The following is a 12,705-nucleotide window of genomic DNA, read 5'->3' as shown; positions in this document are numbered from 1 at the left end:
ACGTTGTTTCATCAACACGGATACGCTACCAAAAACAAAAAAGCAGTGTAACAGAGTATAGCAGTCTGTCAACTTAAAACGTAGTAGCTAAATTAAGAAACGTTAACTCATACCAGAAAAAAGTTTCACGTTTAGTACTTAGACCAAATAACTAATTTCGGTTGAAGAGAGATGCTGAGAATAAAGGCAGTGGCATGGTTAGGGAACTGTTGACCGACACCACCCGCTTCGGCCAGACCCGCTTCCCTGCGCTGTCTCACAACAGGAGGTCCCGATAAGGAACATGGTGCTGCGGAAAACTAGCCGGGAGGAGATGACCAACCTCTTAGAATCCTTGGCGCTGGAATCCCTCCTGGCTGAGCGATGCGCACGCCATCAGGAAGGACCCTGAGTCAGACCAAACACGGGCCAAGCAAGATGACTGGCCAGAGACAACCCGGGAACTAACCCCATCACCAAGGCATGTGGCAGAGCAATTCTCCGGGGTTCCCTTACCCTGCTGCTCTCTGCCCGGGCGCCCCTTCCCAATAAAGTCTCTTGCTTTGTCAGTACATGTGTCTCCTTGGACAATTCATTTCCGAGTGTTAGACAAGAGCCCACTCTCGGGTCCTGGAAGGGGTCCCCCTTCCTGCAACAGTATCACATGAACCACTAATTCAAGGAACTCATGGGCATCTGCTGAGAGATCGGAGTTGCTTTGGATGTTCACCCAGGAAAGCCCTTGGTGAAACCCTGATGAAGTCCTGGGAGGCTTTGGGTATAGTCTTCAAAAATCACAAGACATGAAGATAGAGGGAACTGGGTTCAAATTTGGTGCTGCCCTTAATTGGTTATGCGGCCTTAGAAGTCGCTTAGCCAGCTTCTCTAGGCCTCAGTATTTTACATGTGAAAGAGAAGTAATAACAGTGAGAATTACAAAAGATAATTAAAGTAATTAGCGCATAATAAATAGTACCTATTATTATTATTAAGAAATTAGAAGAAAGGTCACCCATCCTTCAGCAGTTTTTTCCTGTGGCCTAATCAATGTTAATTAGTTTTTAATCATTGCCTGGCAGACAAGCTCCTGCTACAGTTTCTCCATTGTTTGCTCCATGTTCTAAAATCACCTCCTGACTCCCTGTGAAAGGCTTGGGCACGCTAGCAAGGTTTGCTTGGCCTTCACAGTTACTGTTTCATTGCCTTCTGCACGTGACCTTGAAAGCATTTCCCAAACTTCTTTGCCCGTGGAACCCGTTACTCTCGTAAGACTTGACATCCCACTAAACTAACATTACACAGAATGTATTTTGTGAAACATCTGCTCTACATTATAATGAATAGGAGAGGACCAATTTTAAGAGGATTCTTTCCTCTGGGAATTCTGAAGTTTGTTCTTGTTAAAGAAGCCTAGCACAGAGAGAGTCAGCAGCACAGTGGGCTGATTCCAGGTCTGCAGACACCTGTGGCTAACCAACCCTGCTAATGTGGTCAGTGGCTTGAAACTCTCTAAGCTTCAGCTTCCCTCTCTGGAACCTGGGCCTCAGGTTGTCGTGAGGATTAAAGAACCCATGGAAGATACTTAGCCTGGTGCCTGGAATATATGATAAGCGTCCAATAAAGATTACTTAGTCATATTACAAAAACAGGTTACCACTTTCTCCTGAGGGCCACAGATGCCACCCTGACCCCCACCTCACATGATCACACACGTGCACCACTCCACCTGGCACTGCTGCAGAGGCTGCCATGTCCCGCTTCCCACTGAGCTGTGGTGAAGAGTTCAGTTAACTACAAGCTCTCAACTGTGGGCAGTACTGTTCTCCTCCTGGCCCCCCACCCAAGGGCTTTTGCAAGTGTGTGTGTCTGTGTGTGTGTGTCTGTGTGTGTGTGTCCGCATACACGGAGGGTACTATTGGCATTTGGTGGGTGGGGGTGAAGCCTGCTGAGTGTCTTGTGACATGTGGGACTGTCTCACACAATTAAGAATTGTCCTGCTCAAAATGCCTAGAGTGTCTTTGCCGGGAAACACAGGATTAAACAGATACTTAATCCACGCTAGTCACTGCAGACTCATCAGGATGTAAAGATGCAGCAAATGCATCAACGCCTTTAAGAGTCTTCTGTCTGAAACTGAGCAGGATCCTGTGGGGCTCCTGGGCACAAAAGCCTTTCTGTGGCCCCTTCCTTGGGTTCCAAAGTGCAGGTTCAAACAATTGCTGATCAGGGAAGGGAGGGGATGCAGAGACCAGGGAGGAACAGTCAAGAAACAACCGTGCAGCCCTGGGGCAGGGTCCTGGCTCCCCTCAAGGGATACACAGAACAATACCTTTGCGCTCTTCTGCAGAACCAAGGCCCCCACCAAATGGAAGATGTTAACTACTGATGATGCCCTCTTCATTCCAGAGAAGGTCACAGCTCGCCCATCGTCACACCTGACACCAGATGACCTCTGGACTGAAGGAATGCGGGCCCTGCATGCATCCTCATCCTTATCAGCAACCCCGCCCCTCGACCGTGAAACTCCTCACAAACCCCCCTGGGTTGGGACACGCTGTTTTGAGGACATTAGCCCGCTCTGGCCCCCTTTGCCTGGCAAAGCAACAAAGCTATTCTTTTCTATTTCACCCAAAACTCTGTCTCTGAGATTTAATTTGGTGTAGGGGTACAGAGGCCAGATTCAGCTTCACGTCCAGCGGTGGGTGTAGAGGAGACACATCGACACTTTGAACACAGTGTGGTGAGAGTTATGGTGGTTTACTTGGTAGGTTATGTGAGAAGAACCCCCCTCTTACTGCCTGGAGGATCCTGAGCTGACTTTTCCACTCTCTCAGCAAAGAGAGTGGAATTGATCACCAGCCGCATGCCAGGCACTATGCCGGGTGCTGAGGTCACAATCCTTGTTCTCAAGGTGCTCTTGATCTAGAGGAGAATTTAGGCTAACAGACATCATCAGAAGGCAGTGTACTCAGTACAGGATCAGGTTTATATAGGGGGCACTTGGAACAACAGGGGTACCAAGCCCTGTCTCCAGGGCTCCAGGAAGACTTCCCCAGTGAAAAGACATTGAAGTCGGGACCCAAAGAGCCAGAGGCGGGTCGCTATGCAAAGGTGAAGATGAAGACCAGCCGCTTTCTAGCTGAGGGCGCAGCGTGCAAACAAACTTAGGGGCCAGAGAGTCTGCAACGTGAGCATCGTGCCCCCAGGTGAAATTCACATGCTCCTTTTTTTTTTTTTTTTTTTTTTTTTAAGCAATATCAGTTGTTCACACAAGACTCACTAGGCTCCCACTACTGCTGGGAAAACAGTGAAGGAGACAGAGGTGATCCTTACCCTCAGTAGTTCAGATCCTAGCGGGACAGACGGACATTACTAGGACTGGCTGATATGACAGCGTCTAGCAGCTGGTGGGGCGGGGAGCATTCGGGGAGAGCAGGCAGGCAGGCCGCCCGGAGCAAAGACACCAAGGGGTGTGTTTTGCCAGCAGAGAGGTTCTACCAGAGGATGCAGGGGTCAGCATCTGGGAACAGGTTTGGGCCAAGCAGGAGAGAAGAGGTAGACCTGGGGCCTGGAGAGAGGAAGGGAGGAAGGCTAGAGATCAAGGCTGGAGGGTTTGAACAAGCCAGAGGCGAGCAGACAGGGCTGATGCACAGGGAGGGAAAAAATGTATCGGGCCCTTGAAACTCAAGACTGAGGAGCGCAGCACCTGGGCCTGGGGGTGGGGGTGGGGGTTCTGAGTAGCAGAGGCTGAGGAAGCAGGTAAAGCCAAGGAGACCCCAGGCACCTGAGCCACAGATGCAGCGCCTCGCCGGTGAGACCCTAAGCTCCCTCGGGCCAGGCTCTCCCCAGGTCTTCTGCTCCCAGAGAGAGGGCAGAACTGAGTCCCTGACAGCACTTCTCAACAGGCCTGGGAGTCTGTTAAAATGCTGGTGCTCAGGCCCAGCCCCAGATTTTAGCTCAGAGGGTCTGACTCAGAGGGTCTTGAGAATCAGCACGTGTAAGAGGCGATGCTTAGGGACACAAGAGTCTGAGGTCCTGGGAGCTGGAACTGAGGCAGGATAGTGCGCTCGGTGGGGCTGCTGGGCGGTCCTGTCTGGGGGAGAACTTACGCTTTTCTCAGATAAACTGGCGACGAGCATTCCAAGGCAGATCATAAAGGGAAATTTGGAAAGCTAGGGATTTTGGATAAACAAATAAAAAATATGCCATAGAGAATACTTTTGGTGTATTTCAGAGTCATCCATCGTTAAGAAGCTTTAAGGATTCATGCCAGTATTGGAGGAAGGGATATACCACGCTTAAAAGTGTTGCTCTGAAACCACATCGTAACCCAACTGTCAAAGCGGGGCCTGGGAGTGCTGTGAGCCATTTAAGGTTCCAAGAGGCAGAATTACAGCTGTTATTGCATTGTTTCAGATCTTTTTAAGGAAATGCCAAATCGGAGTACTGTGATTTCATTTAGGAAAGTAATATTCCCGTCCCTTCTGAATGAATAATTAAAATAATGCTTACTTCACAAGCCCCAAATAACATCTTTTCCCCCATTAAATGATCAAAAAGTTGATTTAGAATGCTTGATTTGAGGTTTTATACTAATATGAGATAGTTTAATTTTTGATATTAATTTTTTTTGGATAAAAAAATGATAAATTTTGGGTCTAGTTATTCTAAGATATATTATGAAGGAGATTTGTTGAGTTATGTGTCTCAAAATTTTGAAATACATTATGCCAGACTTAGGATCATAAAGGTCACAGGGGTCTGGAAGCAGACAAGTAATCTTGTCTTAACCATTTCTTGGTCTTCAAAACGGATCATATGTAAATTACCCCTGATTGTGGAAAGTAAGTTTGGAAATGTTTGAAATAAAATCCACAAACCATACATCCCAGAAAAATACCACAAAGGTATTCTCCCCTTTGTCTAACCAAATCCCTGATGCTCACAGTGGAAAAACAAACAGCTGGCACCCACCCCTGTAATTAAATTGCTCCTCATCTTTTTCTCCTCCAAGTTCTATAATTCCATTCCTTTTGTCTTTTCACTTAGGATATGTTTTGCAACCTATATTTTTTAAATAGACATGATTCTTTCTGTTCTCTAACTTCCCCCTGAGGACCTAGAATTGAAAGCCCCCAACTCACAGATGGGTTCTTTTCCAAAAGTTTATTTTAAAGTCAGTAACTTGCAACTTGGAACTATTTTCCCATAGAAACAATGCTTTAAATGATGGTTGGTTTGCCAGGAGAGTCTACAAATGCTGAATCACTCTGGATAGGTAATAAAAGATAACTGAAGAGTGCCACTGTGTATTAGTAATTAAAGCAGAAACAACAGCAACAACAAATGTTAAGGTGTATTGTGAATGTGAGAACCCCAGGGAACCATGTTCCCACAAGGCTTTCATCTAACTTATCCAGGAGTGTGCTGGTAAACGTTACACAGCTGGCTCTCCTGGGGGGAAACCCGTATTTGTGGTGTCCGCCTATTCCCATGGTGTAAACACTCCCACCTTGGCTGATTTCAAGCGACCAATGTGGCATCACTAAGAGATGATGGAGTTGGGAAGAGATGTTCACAGTTGGTCTATCAGCCTGTGTGAACTGCCTTCACCCACTGTCACTGACCCAGTCATTCAAGCAAACCACCTTTACTGAGCCCCCATCTTGGCAGATGTGTTAGGCTGCTCAGGCTGTTATAACATATTACCGTAACGGGGTGTTGTAAACAACAGAAATCTATCCTCACAGCTCTGGAGGCTGTAAATCCAAGATCGAGGCGCTGGCTGGTTCAGTTCCTGGTGAGAGGTCTCTTCCTGGCTTGCGGACACATTTTCTTGCCATGTGTGCACATGGCAGAGAGAGAGAGAGCTAGCTCTCTGGTCTCTACTTCTGAGGGCACTAATCCCATTATAAGGGCCCCACCCTCATGACCTCATCTAAGCCTAGTTATAGTCATCCCTCGGTATCCATGGGGGATTGCTTCCAGGACCCCCCTTGGATACCAAAATCCTTGGATGTTCAAGTCCCTTATATAAAATGGCATTGTATTTGCATATAACCTACATACATATTCCTGAAAACTTTAAATCATCTCTAGATTACTTATAATGCCTAGTATAATATAAACACTATGTAAATAGTTGCTGGTGCATGGCAAATTCAAGTTTTGCTTTTTGGAAATTTCTGGAGTTTTTTTTTTTTTTTCCTAATATTTTTGATCCATGTTTGGTTGAATCTATGACTGTGGAACCTACAGGCATGAATGCTGACTGTACCACCAAAGGCTCCACCTCCAAAACCACAGCACTGCGGCTTAGGGCTTCAACATATGAATTTGGTTGGGGGGGGAATGCAAACATTCAGCCCATAACAGCAGGCTTCCTTCTTTTTAGCTCCTGCTGTAACCAAACTTTAATATTTGCTTCCTCCTTCCTGCCTTCCAAAGCTCTCTTCTACTTTGTCCCAGTTACCCTGGATCCTGAAAGCTCTGTTCAGCCTCTATAAAATTTAGGAGAAATTTCTGCAGAACAGACACCGCAGCCCCAGCCTCAGGGTCATTAGACTCTTTCATGGTTGAATTCCACTGATCAGAATGATCACTCTCATTAACTGTTTTTTAATTATTATCGAGTAAAAAAAGTTAAGTGAATTTTATGGAGCTCTGCTCCTAGAGACCTTGGACGTCACCCTTCTGCATGTTTCCCGATTTTGAATCAGGCCCGGTTCCTTCCAGGGCAACCTGCAAGGCTCAGTTATGTTTAAACTTATTTCCTATTCTACTCCCAAGGCCCCGCTATCCTGAAATACAGCCAGTTTCTCTCCTGGCCTTGTATCGGCAAAATCTGCTTTTTCTCTCCAAGTGTACCACTCTGAATTTCCCTCCTGACTTTAAAAATTCTGTTTGTTTGATGTTTTCTTTAATTTACTATAATCATTTTGGGCCAACAACATTGGACGCAGATGGGTTAATGTTCACCTCTACTTATTCTGTTTCCCCAGGTGAATACATGTCTATTGTAGCCATTTCCCACCATTCTTTCTAAAGGTCAGGGCACTGCCAGGTCAGTTTGTGTGTAATAAATTTCAAGTGTCTGAATCCATAGAAAGGAGAAAAATACCAAAGAAAAATCTCATACATTTAGCCTGAATGGTATGTGCTACCCATGAGACACAGGTGTGAAGTTTATTACTGGAAACACATCAATAAACTATATGTTCTATGAGTTGACTATGTAGGAGCCGGGGGGCCTTCTCACTTGGAGTTTAAGAGCCAACAGCACTGAACAAATTTACTACAGTCTTAAACCGGAAGACAGTCTGCATCCAGAATTTCCAGGCTCATGCTCCTGAAACTGTTAATAAGCATTACTGGCATATATGGCAGTTAACAGGTTAGAATGTTTTTGGGAGAGCAAGGGAGATGAGGGTGCCACTGCAGCAAACTTCAGCTGAGACATCTATAAGGGATTAAGGTGGTACCAGCGGAGGGCAGGAATCAAGAGGTGTGGGGTTTAGTCCTGATGTTGCCACCAAGTAGCTCTATGACCCTGGTCAGGCAAGTCACTGAATTGCTGTGGACTTTAAATCATTCTCATCCTAAAGACTGAACCCATATCGATCTGGCTAGCTCCCAGGCTTTCCCATATTTTCTTTCAAATATTTATTAAGTGCTTTATTTAAGCCATGAAGCTATTAGATATTGAACAGGTAGTAAATGATATTTAAGTTAATTGCTGAGGGAGAATGAGATGTAACTGGGATTTGGGGGTAGGGAAAGCATTCTAGGAAGAGAAAAGAGCATGTGCAAAGGCCCTGAGGAAGGAGGGAATATTAAGGACCAATGCAATCAAAGTCAGGATGGCTAAAATTCAGGGGCACGTGGTAGGAAGAGGCTGGTGACAAAGGGAGTGGCCTGTTGAGGATTTTTTTGGTATAGAAAGTAATGGGCAACCCTGAAGGGGTTTAAGTAGAGGTGACATAATCTGATTTGCCATTTTAAAAGATCATTCTGGCTGCAGTTTGGTGAAAGGATTGGAGGGAGCGGAGAGCATGTCACTCCTGAACTTAAATTTCATCCCTTTTCTTAACATTTGGGATATCATTTGGAGGGGGAGCCACTAGAGACATTTCAGAAAATCTGTAAATCTTCTGAAACTTCAGGTGAAAGTAAGTAAGTGTGTATGCACTTTTCTGGGGAGAGGGTTAATAGTTTAAATAAAATTTCATGACCCCAACCCCCCAAATTTGAGGAAAAAATAATAAAAATGAACTCACTCCTTTCTCACTCAAAATGATCCACTGAGGTGCTCAGTGTCGTTAGGGCCTGTGCTGGATGATGACTCAAGCCCCAGAATGGCCTCCCTTACCCTCACTATCTGGACCTGCTGCTTCCTAGTGTTGGATGACTGAAGCCCCAGAATGGCCTCCATTACCCTCACTACCTGGACCTGCTGCTTCCTAGTGTTGGATGACTGAAGCCCCAGAATGACCTCCCTTACCCTCACTATCTGGACCTGCTGCTTCCTAGTGTTTGATGACTGAAGCCCCAGAATGACCTTCCTTACCCTCACTATCTGGACCTGCTGCTTCCTAGTGTTGGATGACTGAAGCCCCAGAATGACCTTCCTTACCCTCACTACCTGGACCTGCTGCTTCCTAGTGTTGGATGACTGAAGCCCCAGAATGACCTCCCTTACCCTCACTATCTGGACCTGCTGCTTCCTAGTGTTGGATGACTGAAGCCCCAGAATGACCTTCCTTACCCTCACTACCTGGACCTGCTGCTTCCTAGTGTTGGATGACTAAAGCCCCAGAATGGCCTCCCTTACCCTCACTATCTGGACCTGCTGCTTCCTAGTGTTGGATGACTGAAGCCCCAGAATGGCCTCCATTACCCTCACTACCTGGACCTGCTGCTTCCTAGTGTTGGATGACTGAAGCCCCAGAATGACCTCCCTTACCCTCACTATCTGGACCTGCTGCTTCCTAGTGTTGGATGACTGAAGCCCCAGAATGACCTTCCTTACCCTCACTACCTGGACCTGCTGCTTCCTAGTGTTGGATGACTGAAGCCCCAGAATGACCTCCCTTACCCTCACTATCTGGACCTGCTGCTTCCTAGTGTTGGATGACTGAAGCCCCAGAATGACCTCCCTTACCCTCACTATCTGGACCTGCTGCTTCCTAGCTGCATCTCCTGTGCTCTGCTTGTGGTCCTGCCTGATTGGCTTACTGGCTTTCACACCTTCACTTCCTTCTCATCCCTTCCATTCTATTCCTTACTCACTATTCCTGTCAGGGTAAGCACCAGCTCCTTGCTAAGAGCCCCATGCAGTGTACAGAGCTCTTCTAAGTGCCCTCCCAGCTCTGTGTTATAACTTCAGTCCAACGCAGGTAACCTAGTTCGCACTGAACTGGTAAACATTTCTTGGACTCTTACTCTAGGCTAGGCCCATGCTGATAACAAGAGCAAACATACCGAGGCTTTTCCGGGAAGGAGTCGTGCAGCTGGTTGGGAGACCATCAGGGGAGCAGAGCTTGAGATTTAGAATCACAGTGTGTGTGGGCGGAAACAGCAGGGGAGAGACGGGCTCTCTCAGGGGTGGGTGAGGGAAGGTCTGGATGACACGCTAGGAAGGGGACTCTGAGTTGGGTACCGACAAACAACCACGCATCTGCGAGACTCGCAAGGCGGCAACGTGCTCCTGGGGAGGACGAAAGCGTGGACAAAGCACAGAGGAGCGGAGCGGCACGGGGTTCGGGAACTTCTGTCAGCGCGTCGCAGCCTCGCTGTACTTTAGAAAAATATGTCTGCAGCAAACTCTCAGAGATTCTGACTTAACTGGGCTGGGGAAAGGCCTGCCTGTTGGTATATTTCAGGTATATTTCAACATTTCCTGGGATGACTCCAATGTAATCCATTTAATCAATGGACCCCTCGAGCTCTATTGCTCTAGGCGTTGGGTCTAATTCAGTGTCAAGTGCGGGGTGGCAGCTGGCAGAAGGTGCCGGTAGGAAAGAAGGCACAAGGGAGGCTGCAAAGGGTCTCCAATCACTTGTTTTCAAATCTTTTAGAAGAACACTATACTTTGAAATAATTTCAAATGTAGAAAAAGTTGCAAAATTAGTACAGAGAACCTCCATATCCTGCATATCCAGACTCCCTAACTTTTAACATTTCACCACATTTCTGTGTGAACACACACATACACATAATATATATGTATATGCAGACACACACACACACACACACACACACACTCACACAGACTAATTCCTGAAACCATAGGAGAGCAAGCTAAGTCAAGAAACCAACAGTAACACAATATTGTCCCATTTCTGGGAAAAATGTATATACAGACACAGGTACTTGTATACACAACAAATAGCTTTAGAAAACCATCCTGAGGCTATATATATACATGTATGCATATATATATATATTTCCACGTAGAAAGATTTTTGCAAACAACCAGGCAACGTAGGGGGCCCACCTCACCTCTTTCATCCTGGGAAGGAGGAGAGGGGAGAGAAAGGGAAGGCACGGAAGGGGCGAGGAAGCTGGGAGCCGAATGCCTGGGTTACACATCTGGATCCTCGCTACAGTGTGAGCCTTTCGGGGTAAGAACTCTGCCTGGTAACCTCAGCCAGCCCCTGGCATCCAGCAAATACACAATAAATACTTTTTGAAGTGAGTTGAATAGAATTTGAATTTCTTTTTTATAGCAACAGTATATTCTTTAACTAGTTGATCTGCACTGACCTTCCTTAGCTGACAATTTTTTCAGTCTCATTCCCTTTGTAAAGTGGGCTTCTTGAGAGAAATTCTCTTCCATCAACTTAGACATAATCATTAATTAAAAGAGAAGTTTATTAATGAAAGTGTTACGAGAGGCATTCAGAATAATGTATCCAAAAGAATTAAATGACTTACAGCTTAACAGATGTTCTTAATTTCTACTGTTTTTTTCTCGCTTTTATTGACTTAGTAAGTGGGAACATATTTTGACAGATTGGTTAATTGGTTGAATAGCCTTAACAGGCAAAGTTGTCCCCAATCAAATGTCTCTGCCTCATTTTACCTCTGCTCTGCTAACTTCATCGTTTGCTATGAAGCTACGGCTTTTAGGAATTATTTGTTTCTTTGTAAATTTATTTACTTGCATAATTTGTGCCTGTGCCAGATACAAGGAACATTCTATTGATTCTATTCATTCTGTTGATAAGTAGCAAGTTGCTTCTTCTTTGCTCTATACTTAACACTACACATCCCATATTTTCTTGCTTGCTCAGCTGATCTGAAGAGCCAAATAGAATCCTTGACCATAGGGTCCCTGAAGACGAGCACTGTTTTTAATTCACTGCTGTAGCCACAAAATCTAGTGAAAGGAGGCACTCATTGAAAGTTTGTTGATTCAGTGAGTACACTTTGGAATTGGAGCCAGATACACGTTTACACGCCATAAGGAAATGAGCTTCTATTGAACTCCTGCTATGTGTCAGACACAAAGGGCAATTTTTATGTATTATTTAATTTAATTTAATTTAATTAAACAGCATGTTTGAGATAGATGCTATCATCCTAATTTTACAGATAAGGTAACAGATATTGGGGAGTAATTTGCCCAACATCGTCCACAAAGTGATTTGTTTACCAGCTTCTTGTTTAGGAATTTTATTTATTTATTTATTTAAGTTTTTATTGAATTTGTTACAATGTTGCTTCTGTTTTATGTTTTGGTTTTTTGGCAGCAGGCATGTGGGATCTTAGCTCCCCGACCAGGGATCGAACCTGCACCCCCTGCACTGGAAGGGGAAGTCTTAACCACTGGACCACCAGGGAACTCCCTTGTTTGGGAATTTTAAAAGGAAACAATCAGGTGACCACTGATTGTTTATTACCCCCCAAACATAAAAATACAATTGATTCTTTAAGTTGATAAAATTCTGTTTTCTTTACCAGCTAAGACCTTAATAGAAAAGAATGACCAGAAAATCCACAAATGTCCTAATACTTATGATAACCTTTTGTTAATATTAAAATGATTTCTATTTTGATTTTAAAAAGCCACACCTCAAGGTCGTGGTTGACTGTAAGATTTGAGACATTCACATATATATTTCTTGAAATCCAAAGCCATTCCCATTTGATGATTTTTTTTTTTATAATTAAAGCAGGGTATATCTTTTGAAACAAGTTATTTTTCTTGACCAAGGAAGGTAAAAGGAATGACTTTGCTTATTATTCCTCCTTATCTCAGCCATTTTGTCTATGTGGCTACTTTATTTGGTATGCTAATAAGCCTTGAGATTTGTTGAAATGTTCTACCCAGCCCTGAACTGTCCTTCAACCAACAGAAACCATCCTCAAACTATCTGCCATCTTTAGAGAACATGCCACACTGTACAGGCAGCTTTAACGTGGGTCAACTATCACAGCTGGAGTCTCACTCATCAGATGGGAAGTGGCCTCCTATGGACAATGTTGATGGTTACATAAACAGAGTGATTTAAAGAAACTCATCTAGGGTTGCTGTCTTGAATGAGGCATGAATGTATGAAGTATTAGACGCTAGCGGCAATCTACTTCATGCAACTCAAGAGCTAGGTTATATCCCAGTAGAGTTATCTGAGACCTCACAGTATTGGTGGATGTTGAGCAGGTAGGCCACACTATGCCTTCTGAAAAAAAAAAAAAGATGCTTATTGAAAACTGCTAATGATG

At 44.8% G+C, this 12,705-nt stretch overlaps 1 protein-coding gene across 3 annotated transcripts in view; it reads right to left on the bottom strand.

The window, feature by feature from the left end:
* Window positions 1-12,705, bottom strand: part of CNTNAP2 (contactin associated protein 2) — a 2,064,732-nt gene that overhangs the window by 172,249 nt on the left and 1,879,778 nt on the right. The window lies entirely within an intron of this gene.

This window comes from Balaenoptera physalus, assembly GCF_965194825.1.
Source record: "Balaenoptera physalus genome assembly, chromosome: 8".
NCBI classification, from domain to species: Eukaryota; Metazoa; Chordata; class Mammalia; order Artiodactyla; family Balaenopteridae; genus Balaenoptera; species Balaenoptera physalus.
The sequence above is the reverse complement of the archived record's forward strand: the minus strand, read 5'-3'. Positions and strand labels throughout refer to the sequence as shown.